This window comes from Apium graveolens, chromosome 6, assembly GCF_009905375.1.
Source record: "Apium graveolens cultivar Ventura chromosome 6, ASM990537v1, whole genome shotgun sequence".
Classification (NCBI taxonomy): domain Eukaryota; kingdom Viridiplantae; phylum Streptophyta; class Magnoliopsida; order Apiales; family Apiaceae; genus Apium; species Apium graveolens.
In genome coordinates, this window is record NC_133652.1 from 76,326,561 (window position 1) to 76,340,949 (window position 14,389).

Genomic DNA, 14,389 nt, shown 5'->3' on the forward strand with positions numbered 1-14,389 from the left:
AACACTAATTATCTGCTTAACACCATAGTTAGCCAGAGAATCGATCTTCATAGACAACGCCTTTAGTTGAGCAGTGATAGCCGTATATCTATCCACTTCAAGAACTCTTGCTACCTTGCTTTATGGCAATCTCTGGTCTGGATACTGATATTCATTAGCAATCATCAGTTCAATTAGATCATAAGCTTTCTCATAGCTCTTTGCCCATAATGCTCTGCCTGCTGCTGCATCGAGCATGGGTCTGGACTGTGCTCCCAAACCATTATAGAAACAATTGATGATCATCCAATCAGGCATTCCATGATGAGGACACTTCCTAAGCATCTCCTTGTAACGCTCCCAAGCTTCACACAAAGATTCTCCCGTTTGCTGCGCAAATTGAGTAAGAGCATCCCTCATTGCAGCTGTCTTTGCCATAGGGAAGAATTTAGTAAGAAACTTCTGAGCAAGATCTTCCCAAGTAGTAATCGAACCAGCTGGTAGAGAGTGTAACCAGCTCTTAGCCTTGTCCCTCAGAGAGAATGGGAACAGTATCAGCTTTACAGCATCTTCAGAAACACCGTTGAACTTGAAAGTGTCACAGATCTCAAGGAAATCCCTAATGTGCATATTGGGATCTTCCGTTGAAGAACCCCCAAACTGGATTGAATTCTGCACCCATTGAATTATGTCAGGCTTGATCTCAAAGGTATTAGTTATGATAGCTGGCCGGACAATGCTAGATTGAATGCCATTGATCTTAGGTTGAGAAAAATCCATTAAGGCTCTCGTTTGTGCTGCTGGATCTCCCATTGTACTGAGTACCTGAAACACAAACAAATAAACTGTGAGAGTAAAAGAGTCCGAGTCAGTGAACTTTAACGACCACTGATGACAAGCACATAAACTAAATATTAACACCGAGTCCCCGGCAGCGGCGCCAAAAACTTGTTAGGGCGAAAAACACGCGCTAATATTCACGCAAGTATACGAGTTCGCAAGTAGTATATGATATAAATCAGATTCGTTCCCACAGAGACTGGTTTAGGTTAAGCTCAATTTATGCACCTATGCAACAATGTATGGTTATCACTCAATGCTAAGACAAATAACAAATTGAGTTTTTATTAAACTAAGAGAGTATACTAAATAACATTAACTACGAGAATTGAGGTTGAATTACTATATATGACAAATATGGGATCCTAACTTCATTACTACTTCATTCAATAGCCTTTTCGTTCTTAACCTTAGCATGTGATGGTGATGACACTAATCAGAGAACACGAAACTGATAAACGCCAACTTTCGTTGCACGAGTACCATTCTACGAGACATCCACAAAAGAGATAGAAGCTGAATAGGCACCAATAATATTGAGACCCTATATGCCTATAGAATTTGACAACATAATGGTTTAAGCACAAGTTATCTATCGTGATTACATAGGACAAGTAAAATGGTTAGAGTTAGCTACGATTCATGCATACACATACACGAACCCATGCTAGCATGGCAAGTTCTCAACCTCTATATTCACTGTCGCTTCAATAGAGATTAACATGCTATCTTATATGTTAGCTACGCACATAAGATGAATAAGCACAACCAATACTAGGATATCAATCAATCACCACACACCAAGATATCGGAATAATTAACTATTGAAATCCATAAGTAAATCCGCTAGAATCCCATGACAACGATTAGCCCATAATTGAACTCATCGTCACCATGGGTTCCAATGAAAGCATGGTATTAAACAAGGTCTTAATAAACTGAATAATAATCAAAGTACGAATAAACGAGATCTAGGTTCAACAAGAACGAAAACGAGCATCCAAAGTTAAAACAAATTCAAAGAATCACAAGTTGAAAATAAGATCTTCTTTTTCGGAGTTGTTCTATGCTTTTAGGTCTTCTCCTTGGTATCCCAATCTTTCCGGATGATGAAAACCCTTCTTTTAAGTATATATACGCCCCTAGTGGACCTGGACCCTTAAAATCGTCAAATTCCACTCAAAAAGGCTTTTTCAACGAAATCAGCGACCAGCCGCGCCTTGGGCGGCTGCTCAGCTCTCCTGTGTGGGTGCTCAGCTCTCCTGGGCGGGCGCTCAGCTCTCCTGGGTGGGCGCTCAGCTCTCCTGGGCAGGCGATCAGCTCCCGACTGGAAAAATTTCTGATGAATCTTGTTTTGGCCATAACTTGAGTTCTACTCGTCAGAATTAGGCGATTCAACTGCCCACGCGAAGCTATTGAGATTCTCTACAACTTGACAATGGCCTAGGATTCCAAATCTGATCACTTTTTATCATATTTCCTTTAAAAGCTCATTTCTTCATTTAATTGTTACCTGAAATGCAATAACACAAAAACACATCAAAATACCAACAACTTGAGTCCAAAACACCAATTTAAGTTTGTAATAAAGCATTCCAAGTGGATATAAAATCTAATTATCAGCGATGGTAGTCTCAAATCCATTCACCTAACCCCCGAGGAGACTATTATCTATAATGAGCTAATTCGGGATAATGGTGCCACTCCCAGATGGACTCTTTTAGAGGAGTTTTCCCTTATCCAAGTGGGGCACTCCTCAGTTTCTTCCCAGGGTATTTTTCTCCCCTTCTTGTTTTTACTTTCTTTCATGCATTATTGACGCAACTTATTTTTGTTTTCCTCTTATTTTTGCAGCTGTTAAGGAAATCGACGAGGATAACGTGCCTGTCGTTGAAGAAACCGTGAGGATGAAGAAGGCTCGGCTTGCGGGACTGGATACCCGGGGGAAGGCTACAGAGCCTAGCTTCTTAAGGAAGCACAAGGAGCCTATGGTGGAAGCTTCTTCTGGGGGAACTGAAGCCCCAAATGCCCCTATTTCTGTGGCTGCTCCTGCCTCTGTTGCCACTGGTGCCTTCCAGCCTCTTTGGGGATTTCGTCGAGGGGACACTGTGGTTGGATCCACAAAACATGCATGGGATTCGTCCTACCACGGTGTTACCCCCAAGGACTTTACTGACATCGTGGTTGGCCCAGACTTGGAGAGGATAAAGCTCATGGGTGCTCAGTCCTTGGCCTCGGTACGATCCTTTCTTAAAATCCTACTTATTTTTTATATTTCTCTTAGCATCCGCTTGCCTTACATCTTCGTTTATTGTTTCGTTTTAGTCTAATGCTCACTTTCAAGCTGCTGTAAGGCAAGCTAAATCGTGGAAGAGGGCCTCATATAAGGCTGATAATGCCCTTAGGAAGCAGCAGAAGAAGTACGCTTCTTTGGAGAGGAAGTTGAAGCGCAAGGAGGAGGAGCTTGGAGAATCTAATGCTGACCTGGTCGTGCTGAGGGTTGAGAAGGATAGGGAGATCGATAACTATTTGGACTCGGAGGAGTTCACTCAATCTATGAAGGTGAGGGACGACTCGGTATTCCCTGGGTTTTTCAGGACTGGCTGGGACACGACCCTTGGAACCGTGAATGAGGCTTGTCCCGATATTAACCCAGTGGACTATGTCTGCCCTGAAGATGAGACTTTACTACAGAGGTTTCGTACCCGAGTGGTCGTCTCGGATCGTACCCCTCAAGATCCACTTCTTTCTCCTCCCGAGTCATCTTATCGGCCTTCCGCATATGATCATATCTCTTCTTCCTCCGGGACCACTGAGACATCCAACGAGAGTGGCGGAGACGATGACATGGATGCCGAGGGCACCTCTGCCCCTTAGAGCTTTTCTAGCCCTGCGTGGCTTATTTATTTTACTTTGTCTTTGAGACTTTATTTATCAGACTTTGTATTGCTTATTTGAACCAGTCTTATTTATCAAACTTTATGCTTTTATCTCATGCACTTAGTTTACTTGTCATGCCATAGTGATTTTAAACATATTTCGTAAACTTTTTAAATTTCATAAACTTTTGGGATTCATCCCTTACACAAGTCTTATAAAACTCAAACTTTAAAGAGTAAAACTAAAACATGAAATCCTAAGCAATCAAAGCTTCAAGGTGCTTTTCAACCTACTTGTCATCTTGACAAGTGAGAATCATGCTCAACCATTTTACACATAGTAAATCTTCAGGTTTTGTGCATGCCAAGTTCTCGGGACTTCAAAACCATCCATAGTCTCCAGCTTGTAGGTTCCTCTTCCTTGAACACTTCTGACCTTTTATGGCCCTTCCCAATTTGGGGCAAGTTTTCCTTTTTGTCCAACACCGGAAGCTTCCACCTTCCTCAGGACCAAGTCACCTTGCTTGAATAACCTTTCCTTAACCCTCAGGTTTTAGTAGAACGAAGCCTTTTTCTTATATTCCACTATCTTCATATGTGCCTCATCTTGTACTTCATCGATTAGATCCAGGACTAATCTTTGCCCCTCCTCATTTTCCTCAACATTAAAGCTTGTATCCTGGGAGACGAATGTGATATCTCTACAGGAACAACCGCTTCTGCTCCATATGCTAACATGAAGGGAGTTGCTCCAGTCGTGACTCTACAAGTAATCCTATAGGCCCATAATATTGGGAGCATTTCATCTACCCATTTATTCCTCGACTTTTCGATCCTCTTCTTTAGTCCATCCAGGATTATTCGATTTGCCACTTCCGCTTGCCCATTGGCTTGCAGGTGAGCTACAGAGGTAAATCGTAACTCAATCTCATTCTCCTCACAATACTTCTTGAATTCCTCATTGTTGAACTGTGTTCCATTATCAGTAACTAGGATACGGGAATTCCATATCGGCACATGATGTTTTCCCACAGGAATTGTGCAACCTGCTTAGTTGTGATCTTGGCCAAAGGCTTGGCTTCAATCCACTTAGTAAAATAATTAATGGCTACAATCAGGAACTTCCTTTGTGTCGTGGCCATGGGGAAGGGCCCAAGTATATCCATTCCCCACATGGCAAAGGGGATGGGAGAGTTAATGGAAGTCAACATCTCGGGGGGTTGTCGAACAACAAGTCCATGTTTCTGACAACGATCACACTTCTTCACATACTCTTTGGTATCAGCCATCATCTCTGGCCAATAGAAGACTAAACTGATGATCTTATGAGCCAGTGCTCTGCCCCCCAGGTGTTGCCCACAGATACCTTCATGTACTTCTTCAAGAGTCAGGCGCGCCTCATCGGGCCTGAGACATGTTAAGTAAGGAACCACATAAGATCTTTTGTACAAAATCCCATCGATCAAGGAGTATCTCAGTGCTCGAACAGCCAACTTCCGTGTTTCAGTCACATCATTTAGCAGCCAACCAGTTTGAATATGGGCCTTAATAGGATCTATCCATGACGTCCCCAGCCTTATAGGAGCTACAAGCTTAACATCAATGCTTCGTGTCTTCAAAACGCGGAAGTATATGCTTCCGGAACTTTCCTCTATCTCAGATGAAGCAAAATTTGACAATGCATTCGCCTTAGCATTTTCCTCCCTTGGGATGTGCTCAACATGGCACTCATCAAATTGAGTCATCACAGCTCTTACTAGGCGGGCATACTTAGCCATTGTATCATCCCATTCCTCAAACTCTCCCTTCACCTAGGATATGACCAACTTCGAGTCTCCACGGACTTTTAAGTTCTTGACTCTCAGTGTCCCTGCTAGGCCAAGGCCAGCTATTAGGGCTTCATATTCTGCTTCATTGTTTGTAGTTGGGAAGTCTAACTTCATAGCATATTCAATCAAGAACCCATCGGGGCTTTGTAAAACTAGCCCTGCTACACTTGAATTTGTTTTTGATGCTCCATCAAAATAGAGAACCCAATATTCCTTCTCCTTATTGTCCTTCTCTTTGTCTCCTTTATCACCTTCTGTGTTTGGAGGTATAGTATCTTCCTGCCCCCCGACTTCTTGGTTGGGTATGGTACATTCCACCACGAAGTCAACCAATGCCTGGGCTTTTATTTCCGTTTGTGGCTTGTACTTGATGTCAAATTCTCCCAACTCTATTGCCCACTTAATCAGCCTCCCATTAGCCTTGGGACTATTTATAATATTTCTCAAGGGCTGATTTCTTAACACCTCAATTTGATGAGCCTGAAAGTAAGGACGCAACTTTCTTGAAGCAATTACCAAGGCTAAAGCAAACTTCTCAATAGTTGAATAATTCAGCTCAGCCCCATGCAGAATTTTGCTAACATAGTATATGGATTTCTGGACTTTAAGTTCCTCTTTAACCAGTACAGCGCTCAAGGCATTTTCTGAAATGACCAGGTACAAGTATAAAATTTCACTCAGAGCTGGCTTGGCCAACAACGGGGCCTGGGCCATATATTTCTTTAATTCTTCGAATGCCTTCTGGCATTCTTCAGTCCATATGAAATCTTTAACCTTCTTCAAGGACTTGAAGAATGACAAGCACTTTGTTAGGCACAAAAACACGCGCTAGTAATTTACGCAAGTATACGCGTTCGCAAGTAAAATAGAATAATTTCTAGTCCGTTCCCACAGAGACTCAGACTAATTATGTTCAATTAACACTTACTCACCAATATATGATTACTTCTCAATGTCAAGACAATAACACTTAAATTTGATTAACTAATTATTAACTACAATTAACTAGGAGAATTAAACACTTAATTGACACTTGAATTAACAATATTAAACACACATGAGATCATAACTTCATTACTACTCCATTCAATAGTTATCGTGATTACCCTTAGCATGTAACAGTGATGATATTAATCAAACAACACGAAACTGATAAAAGCCAACTTTCGTTGTACTAATACCATTCTACCAAACATCCACAATTAAGATAGAAGTTGAATAGGCATCAATTATGTTGAGACTATATATATATATCTACAGAATTTGACAATATAACGATTTAAGCACAAGTTATTCTTTATGAAAGTAAAACGGTTAGAGTTACCCACTAATCATGCATACACATATATGAACCTATGCTAGCATGGCAAGTTCTAAACCTCAAGATCCACCGTCGCTTCACAGGAATTTAACAGACTATCCTATATATTCGCGATGCACATAAGACGAATAAGCACAACCTATGCTAGATATCATACAATCATCACACACTAAGGTATTAAACAACTAACTAAAAAATTCCATAGTAAATCCATTATGACCCCATGATCACGATTAGCCCATGATAGAACTCATCGTCACTATGGGTTCATATGAAAACATGATAATACACACAATATAAACTAATAAAAATACTTATTAAAACCAGAGTACGTCACAAGAGTAATAAGGTTCAAAGTAAAGAAAACTAGCATCCACTAATACAACGAATAAAAGAATCACAAGAAAATATATGCTTCCTCTTCTTCGTTGCGATGTGCTAAAACGGTCTTCTTTCTTCTCTCCTTGCTCCTTGCTTGATACCACACTTATGTGAAACATCTCTGAGAACTACTTATATAGAAGCCCACAAGAACCAGCCATCTCAGAAGTCCATCAGAATAAGGATTATAAAATTCAGTATTAAAATTTTCGTCCCTGAGCGGCCGCCCCAGATTCCTGAGCGGGCGCCCAAGCTCCCAGGCGGCCGCCCTAGCATCCTGAGCGGGCGCCCAAGCACCTTCTGGAAATTTCTGAATTCTGCTCCTGATTTTGGTGTGTTCTGCCCCCAACTTTCCACAACCAATGCCACACACTTCCCTAGGCTTATTTCTGATGAATTCTTCCTACATACGCAAGTTATACCCTGAAATGCAAAAACACTAGAAAAATGCATCAAATACACAAAATACCTGATTTCAAGACATCAATTCAAGCCATTATAAGACGTTCTAAGTGGTACAAAATGCCACTTATCACACTTGTCCCCAGATTTGGAGATGAATCGCCCCAATGCAGCAACCCTTCCAGTGAGCTTTTGAACATCTTTGATAGTCTTTGGTGGCTCCATGTCCAAGATTGCCTTTATTTTATCGAGATTGGCCTCGATTCCTCTCTTGGAGACCATCAGTCCCAAAAAATTCCAGATCCCACTCCGAAAGTACACTTTACAGGATTTAGCATCATTTTGTGGTATCTCAGGACCTCAAAAGCTTCCCTCAAATGGGTTATATGGTCAGTCTTCACTAGACTCTTGACTAACATGTCATCGATATAAACTTCCATGGTCTTGCCAATAAGGTCCTTGAAAATCTTATTGACCAACCTTTGATAGGTGGCTCCTGCATTCTTGAGACGAAACGCCATAACAAGATAACAAAAAACACCAAAGTCAGTAATGAATGATACCTTTAGGATATCATCCTTGTGCATCTTGATCTGATTGTATCCACTGAATCCATCCATGAAGCTCAGCATCTCATGTACAACAGTAGCATCTATTAATGTACCTATCCTTGGCAATGCGAAACAGTCCTTGGGCATGCGTCATTTAAATCGGTGAAATCTACACACATCCTCCATTTTCCATTAGCCTTCTTTACCATCACAGGGTTTTCTAACCATTCTGGAAATTGTATCTCCTCAATGAAACAAGTCTCTAAGAGCTTCTTTACTTCTTGTTTAATAGCTTCTTGCCTTTCTGGAGCAAAGCTTCTTTTCTTCTGCTTCACAGTCTTTCGATTTCGATTCACATTCAGCTTGTGAGTGATCAGTTACGGGTCTATGCTTGGCATATCAGCTGCCGACCATGCAAACACATCACTATTTTCTTGCAAAAATTTTACCAACTTCCATCTAAGGGGTTTCCTCTAGTGTTGTTCCAATGAAAGTCACTTTCTCAGGATCCTCAGGAGCCAAAGGGATTGGAACCAAGTCTTCTGCTGGCTTCCCTCTTTTCTCATCATCCTCACGAATATCCAGATCTTCAATAGGAAGAACCTGCCCCCAACTCCATCTTCCCTTAGAGAGGCCACATACCAACTCTTTGCCATCTTTTAATCTCCTCTCTCTTCTCCAATACCATTCCGGGTGGGAAACTTCATCACTGAATGGTCGGAGGAAGGGACTGCCTTGAAGGCATGTATCCATGTTCTTCCCATAATCGCGTTGTAAGTTGAACTAGCCTTCACCACCACAAAGTCCAACATTTGTGTTGCTCGCTTTAGTTCCTGCCCTATAGTTGTTGGCAACCTAATTATCCCTTCCATGGGGCACTCCACTCCTGCAAATCCATATATTGGCATATCGGTCGGGGTTAATTGAGAATCATTGTAGCCCATCCTTAAAAAGGTATCATGGAGCAAGATATCCACCGAGGCACCATTATCTACGTGGACCCTCTTCACCGGGATGTTCCCTATTATTGGTGTTATGATCAACGGGTCGTCCTGAGGAAATTTCACACCCTCCAATTCAGAATTATCAAATGTCATTGTCACTCCTGCCCTAGCCCTCTTCGGGGCTTCCCCAACAATATGCATAACTTCTCTAGTATAAGCTTTCCTTGAGTTCTTGGACAAACCAGCAGCAGTTGGTCCTCCAAAGATTGTATTTATCACAGGCCCTCGGGGTCGCGGTCCTCAAAAGATTGCATTTATCACTGGTCCCCTAGGTTGCGGATTCCGCCCCTGATCGTCTTGGTCCCTCCTACGATCTTCAAAGTTCTTTCTCTCTCGGGGTTGTGTGTATATATAGGGTAGGAATTAGGGTTAAAATTAGAGTAGGAGTGGGGTTTGTGGGAGAGAAAACGTGGAATTGTGGGAGAGAAATCGTGGGCTGTGAGTTTGTATTTTATTTTTGGTTTTTTTCTGATTTTTTTTTTGATTTTTTTATAAGGCAAAAAATTCTGACAGTAGGGTCCTGAGCGGCCGCCCAGGTTTCCAGGCGGGCGCCCCAGACTCCGAGCGGCCGCCCAGGGTTTCCAGGCGGGCGCCCCAGGGGTTTCTGGAAAAAACTTTTTTTTCTGCCCAGTTTTCTAATTTTTTTGGGTTTTTTGGATATGGTACTAACTTCTAAAGGTTCCTAAAGGTTAAAGCCTTGGGTTGCCTCCCAAGAAGCGCTTTTTTACATCATTAGCTTGACGTAGAGGAGTTCGATCAAGTTGACAACTAGAATGCGCTTGATCTCTCTATTAGACACTTCAGCTTGACCATTAGTTTGCGGATGATAGGCAGTAGCAACACGATGATTCACATTGGCGCTGCATCATAGAAGTGAACTTACGATTGCAGAAATGCGTCCCCTCATCACTTATGATTACCCGTGGCGTTCCAAACCTTGTGAATATCTGCTTATGAAGAAAACTCAACACTACCTTTGCATCATTCGTCGGTAGAGCCTTGACTTCTACCCATTTCGAACCATAATCTACCGCCAGCAAGATGTACTGATTATTGCAGGATGAGACAAATGGTCCCATGAAATCGATTCCCCAAATTTCAAAGACCTCGACTTCAAGCATCATATTTAAAGGCATCTCATCCTTTCTAGTAAGATTCCCCACTCTTTGGAAACGATCACACCTTAAAACGAACTGCTGCGAATCCTTAAACAACGTAGGCCAGAAAAAACCTGCTTGCAAAATACGAGCTGCCGTCTTTTCACCACCATAATGTCCACCATAAACTGTGGAATGGCAGTCTCGTAATATCCCCTCCGTCTCACAGAATGGGATACATCTCCTGATGATCTGATCAGCTCCCTGCCTAAACAAATATGGTTCATCCCACGTGTACCACTTCACCTCATGCAGAAACTTCTTCTTTTGAGCTGCATTCATATTAGGAGGCATTATATTGCTGACAAGATAGTTCACAATATCTGCGAACCATGGTTCTTCCTCCTGAACTGCGAACAACTGCTCATCCGGAAAAGATTCGTTGATCAATGTCTTATCATGTGAAGTCGAACCGGGATTCTCCAATCTAGAGAGATGGTCAGCTTCTTGATTCTCGGTACCTTTTTGATCCTTGATCTCTAACTCAAATTCCTGTAGCAAGAGCACCCAACGAATAAGTCTAGGCTTCGAATCCTTCTTTGAGACCAAATAGCGAATGACAGCATGATCAGTGAATAGTGTCACCTTTTTCCCAAGCAGATAAGATCGAAATTTTTCAAAACCAAAGACTATAGCCAAGAGTTTCTTCTCAGTAGTGGTGTAGTTCATTTGAGCTCCATTTAAAGTCTTACTAGCATAGTAGACTACATGAAAAAGATTATTCTTGCGCTACCCAAGAACTGCTCCCACTGCATAATCACTCGCATCACATATCATTTCAAAAGGTTATGTCCAATCAGGTGCCGTAATAACTGGTGCAATTATCAAACTCTTCTTGAGAGTCTCGAATGCTGCCAAGCATTCATCATCAAATTTGAAAGGCACATCTTTCTCGAGCAAGTTGCACAACGGCTTAGATGTCTTCGAGAAGTCCTTGATGAAACGCCGATAGAAACCCGCATGACCAAGAAAACTACGGATTCCTTTCACAGAAATAGGTGGTGGAAGATTTTCAATGACTCCCACCTTGGCTTTGTCCACCTCAAGACCCTTGCTAGAGACTTTATGCCCAAGAATAATGCCTTCACGCACCATAAAATGACATTTTTCCCAATTGAGCACCAAATTAGTTTCCACACACCTTTTGAGCACCGAACGAAGATTATTCAAACATTCATCAAATGAATGTCCAAAGACGGAGAAGTCGTCCATGAACACTTCGACATTATTTCCAATCATATCAGAGAATATATATAAAGATAAAAAGACTTGAAGACTTGAAGCGTCCAGATCATCCAGGAGCCTATATATAAAGATAAAAAGACGTTTTGATTACAAGGAAGCCAGGGAGAGCATAACAAAGACCTAGAGAGCACAAGACGGCTACAGAGAAGAAGACATAGTTTATTCTTGTGTATTCATTGATTTAGTCGATACTTTGGATGCTTGTTTTTTCTTTGTTCTAAACTCTAGACTTTGATATTCTATCGTAATATTCTGACTTATTTAATATCATGTTTTCATTGGAACCCATGGCGACGATGTGTTCGATCACGAACTAAACGTTGTCATGGGGTTCTAGCGAATTTATTTATGGATTACAATAGTTGATTGTTCTAAGTCTTTAGTGTGTGGTGATTTATGATTTCCTAGTTTGGTTGTCCTTATTTGTCTTTGATGCGTAGCTAACATCTAAGATTGTTTGTTAATATCTATTGAAGCGATAGTGAATATAGAGGTTTAGAACTTGCCATGCTAGCATAGGTTTATGTATGAATTGACATGCATAATTCGTAGTGTAATTTTAACCATCTTACATACCCTATGTAATCATAATAGATAACCTGCTCTTCAACTGTTATGTTCTCAGATTCTATAGACATATAGGGTCTAAGCATAATTGGTGTCTACTCAACTTCTATCTTGATTGTGGATATTTAGTAGTAGGGTGTACGTATATTGAAAGATAACGTATACTAATTTCGTGTTATCTGATTAGTTATCATCACCATCGCATACTATTGATAAAGACATAAACTTTGAATAAAGTATTTAGTGCAATTAGAATCCCATATTTTATTCTCATATAAGTAAATCACTTTTAATCTCTTAGTTAATGCATGCTAGTATAATCTCTTGACTAGGTAATCAACTCAAACTTGTTATTTGTCTTAGCTGTGAACGATAATCATACATTGTTGCATAAGTGCATAATCTAAATTTAACCTAAACCAGTCTTTGTGGGAACGAGCTCGACTTAAATCTTATACTACTTGTGATCACGTACGCTTGCGTGTAATTTCGCGTGTGTTTTAGTGGGAACAACATTTTGGTGGATTTCTGCTCCAAGGTTAGCGTTCCAGTGCATAAGGAGGCTCCTATGGGATTTTTTTCGGATGCTGTGCAAGAGGTCAAACCTGCAGATCTATTGTTGTTCAATTGGTCTCAAGGTAAAGACGCTTGTATAACTCATCTTTTATAATTGTTACATTATGCATCAAATTTTAGAAAATTTTAAAACTTTTTTTATAATTTCATTGTTAAAAATTAATTATTCTAAATAATTTTTTTAAAAGGGACCCCGGTTCTCTAAAAGGTAAGGATCGGATGTGATGAAGATTAGCAATCAATATCAATATATTCCTAATGTTTACTAGTATCAAGTTTTCTAAATTACATGAATTACCCTTCCTTCCTTTGTTAATAAACTTCCAGCAGATGTCCTTTTTGGTCAATTAAAAATATACATGGAGCATCCAAATCCAAGCGGGTGAACCCATTTCTAGAAATACACGGTGATAGTTTTATTTTGTAGGACTATCCATCATTCTCGATCGACCCGTAATTTAAATTGAAAGTATTGTCCAGGTGAGACGTGATTGCAGCGAATCAGTTTAATAACTCCCTCAATAACCATATCTTCTGTCACCTTCTACTTTATAATTCAATATAATTTTAAATTTAAAAATACAGTCATTATATTTAATCATGGAAACCCCTCAATCTTCTATGTAGTAATTGATGTCGTCGTTTGTACTTGCAGACACAGTATTAATAATTTTTTTGATGGAAAGAGGTGGTAAGTCTTTGCATGACAATTGTCTACGATATTCTTATTGAATTTACATTAATGAAAATATTACCACTGTTTTAAGGTTGATAACGCTATTCTATGATGGGCACACGATATTCTATGATGGGCATATAGAACATTGACCACTGTATTGTAAGTAGAGCTGGCCAAACGGTCGTTCCGTGCGGGCCGGGCCGAATTCCTGGCGGGCCGGTTCACTACTCAGACAATTCGTGGACGGCACGTATATCTGTGCGGGGCGTGCCGTGCCGGGCCGGTTAGACAGAAAATATAATCGTGAACGGCTCGCGAATTAAACGAATTTGGCGTTCTGGCGAATAAACGAATGAACAGGCGAATAATGAATGAATAGGCGAATAACGAATAAACGAATGAGCTCATGTACTAAAGTGTAGTAAATTTTTTTATGTTTTGTTTTTTAATTGTACAATGTACTACATTTTTTTATGTTTTGCTTTTTATTTGTACAGTCATGAGTCAACTACATTTTTGCATTTATGTTTCGGTGAATTGCTGTTTTTATTTTATTTTTTTTGGTTTTCTATTTTTTATTTATATTTTCTTATATTGAAAAAGATTATCATCGATTAACATTATATTATTAGATTAGTAAAATTTTATTTTTAATCGTATTTTTAAAAAGTTATTTTTTAAAAAATAAATTTGTTAGTTTTGAAAAATAAAGTTAGTTTTTACAAATGAATTAGTATGTTACAGAACGAACGAATAATTCGCGTGCCTGTTGTTCAGACGAACGAATAATTCGCGGGCCGAACGAATTATTCGCGGTTCACCTGCTTTCAGATTTTCAGTTCGATTACAAATTAGCCGGTCCGGGCCGGTCGGTTCCGGGCCGGTTCCGGTTTCACAAAATGATATTCGTGTTCGGTTCGTTAGACTAGACGATTTGAGCCGAATAATTATTCGTTTATTTACGAGCCGAATTATACGA

At 40.3% G+C, this 14,389-nt stretch overlaps 1 non-coding gene across 1 annotated transcript; it reads left to right on the forward strand.

Moving 5' to 3' along the window:
• Positions 1-295: 295 nt before the first annotated feature.
• On the forward strand, positions 296-402 carry LOC141669992 (small nucleolar RNA R71). Its single transcript, XR_012554245.1, has one exon. It is a non-coding gene; the product is annotated as a small nucleolar RNA R71 (small nucleolar RNA).
• Positions 403-14,389: the final 13,987 nt, after the last annotated feature.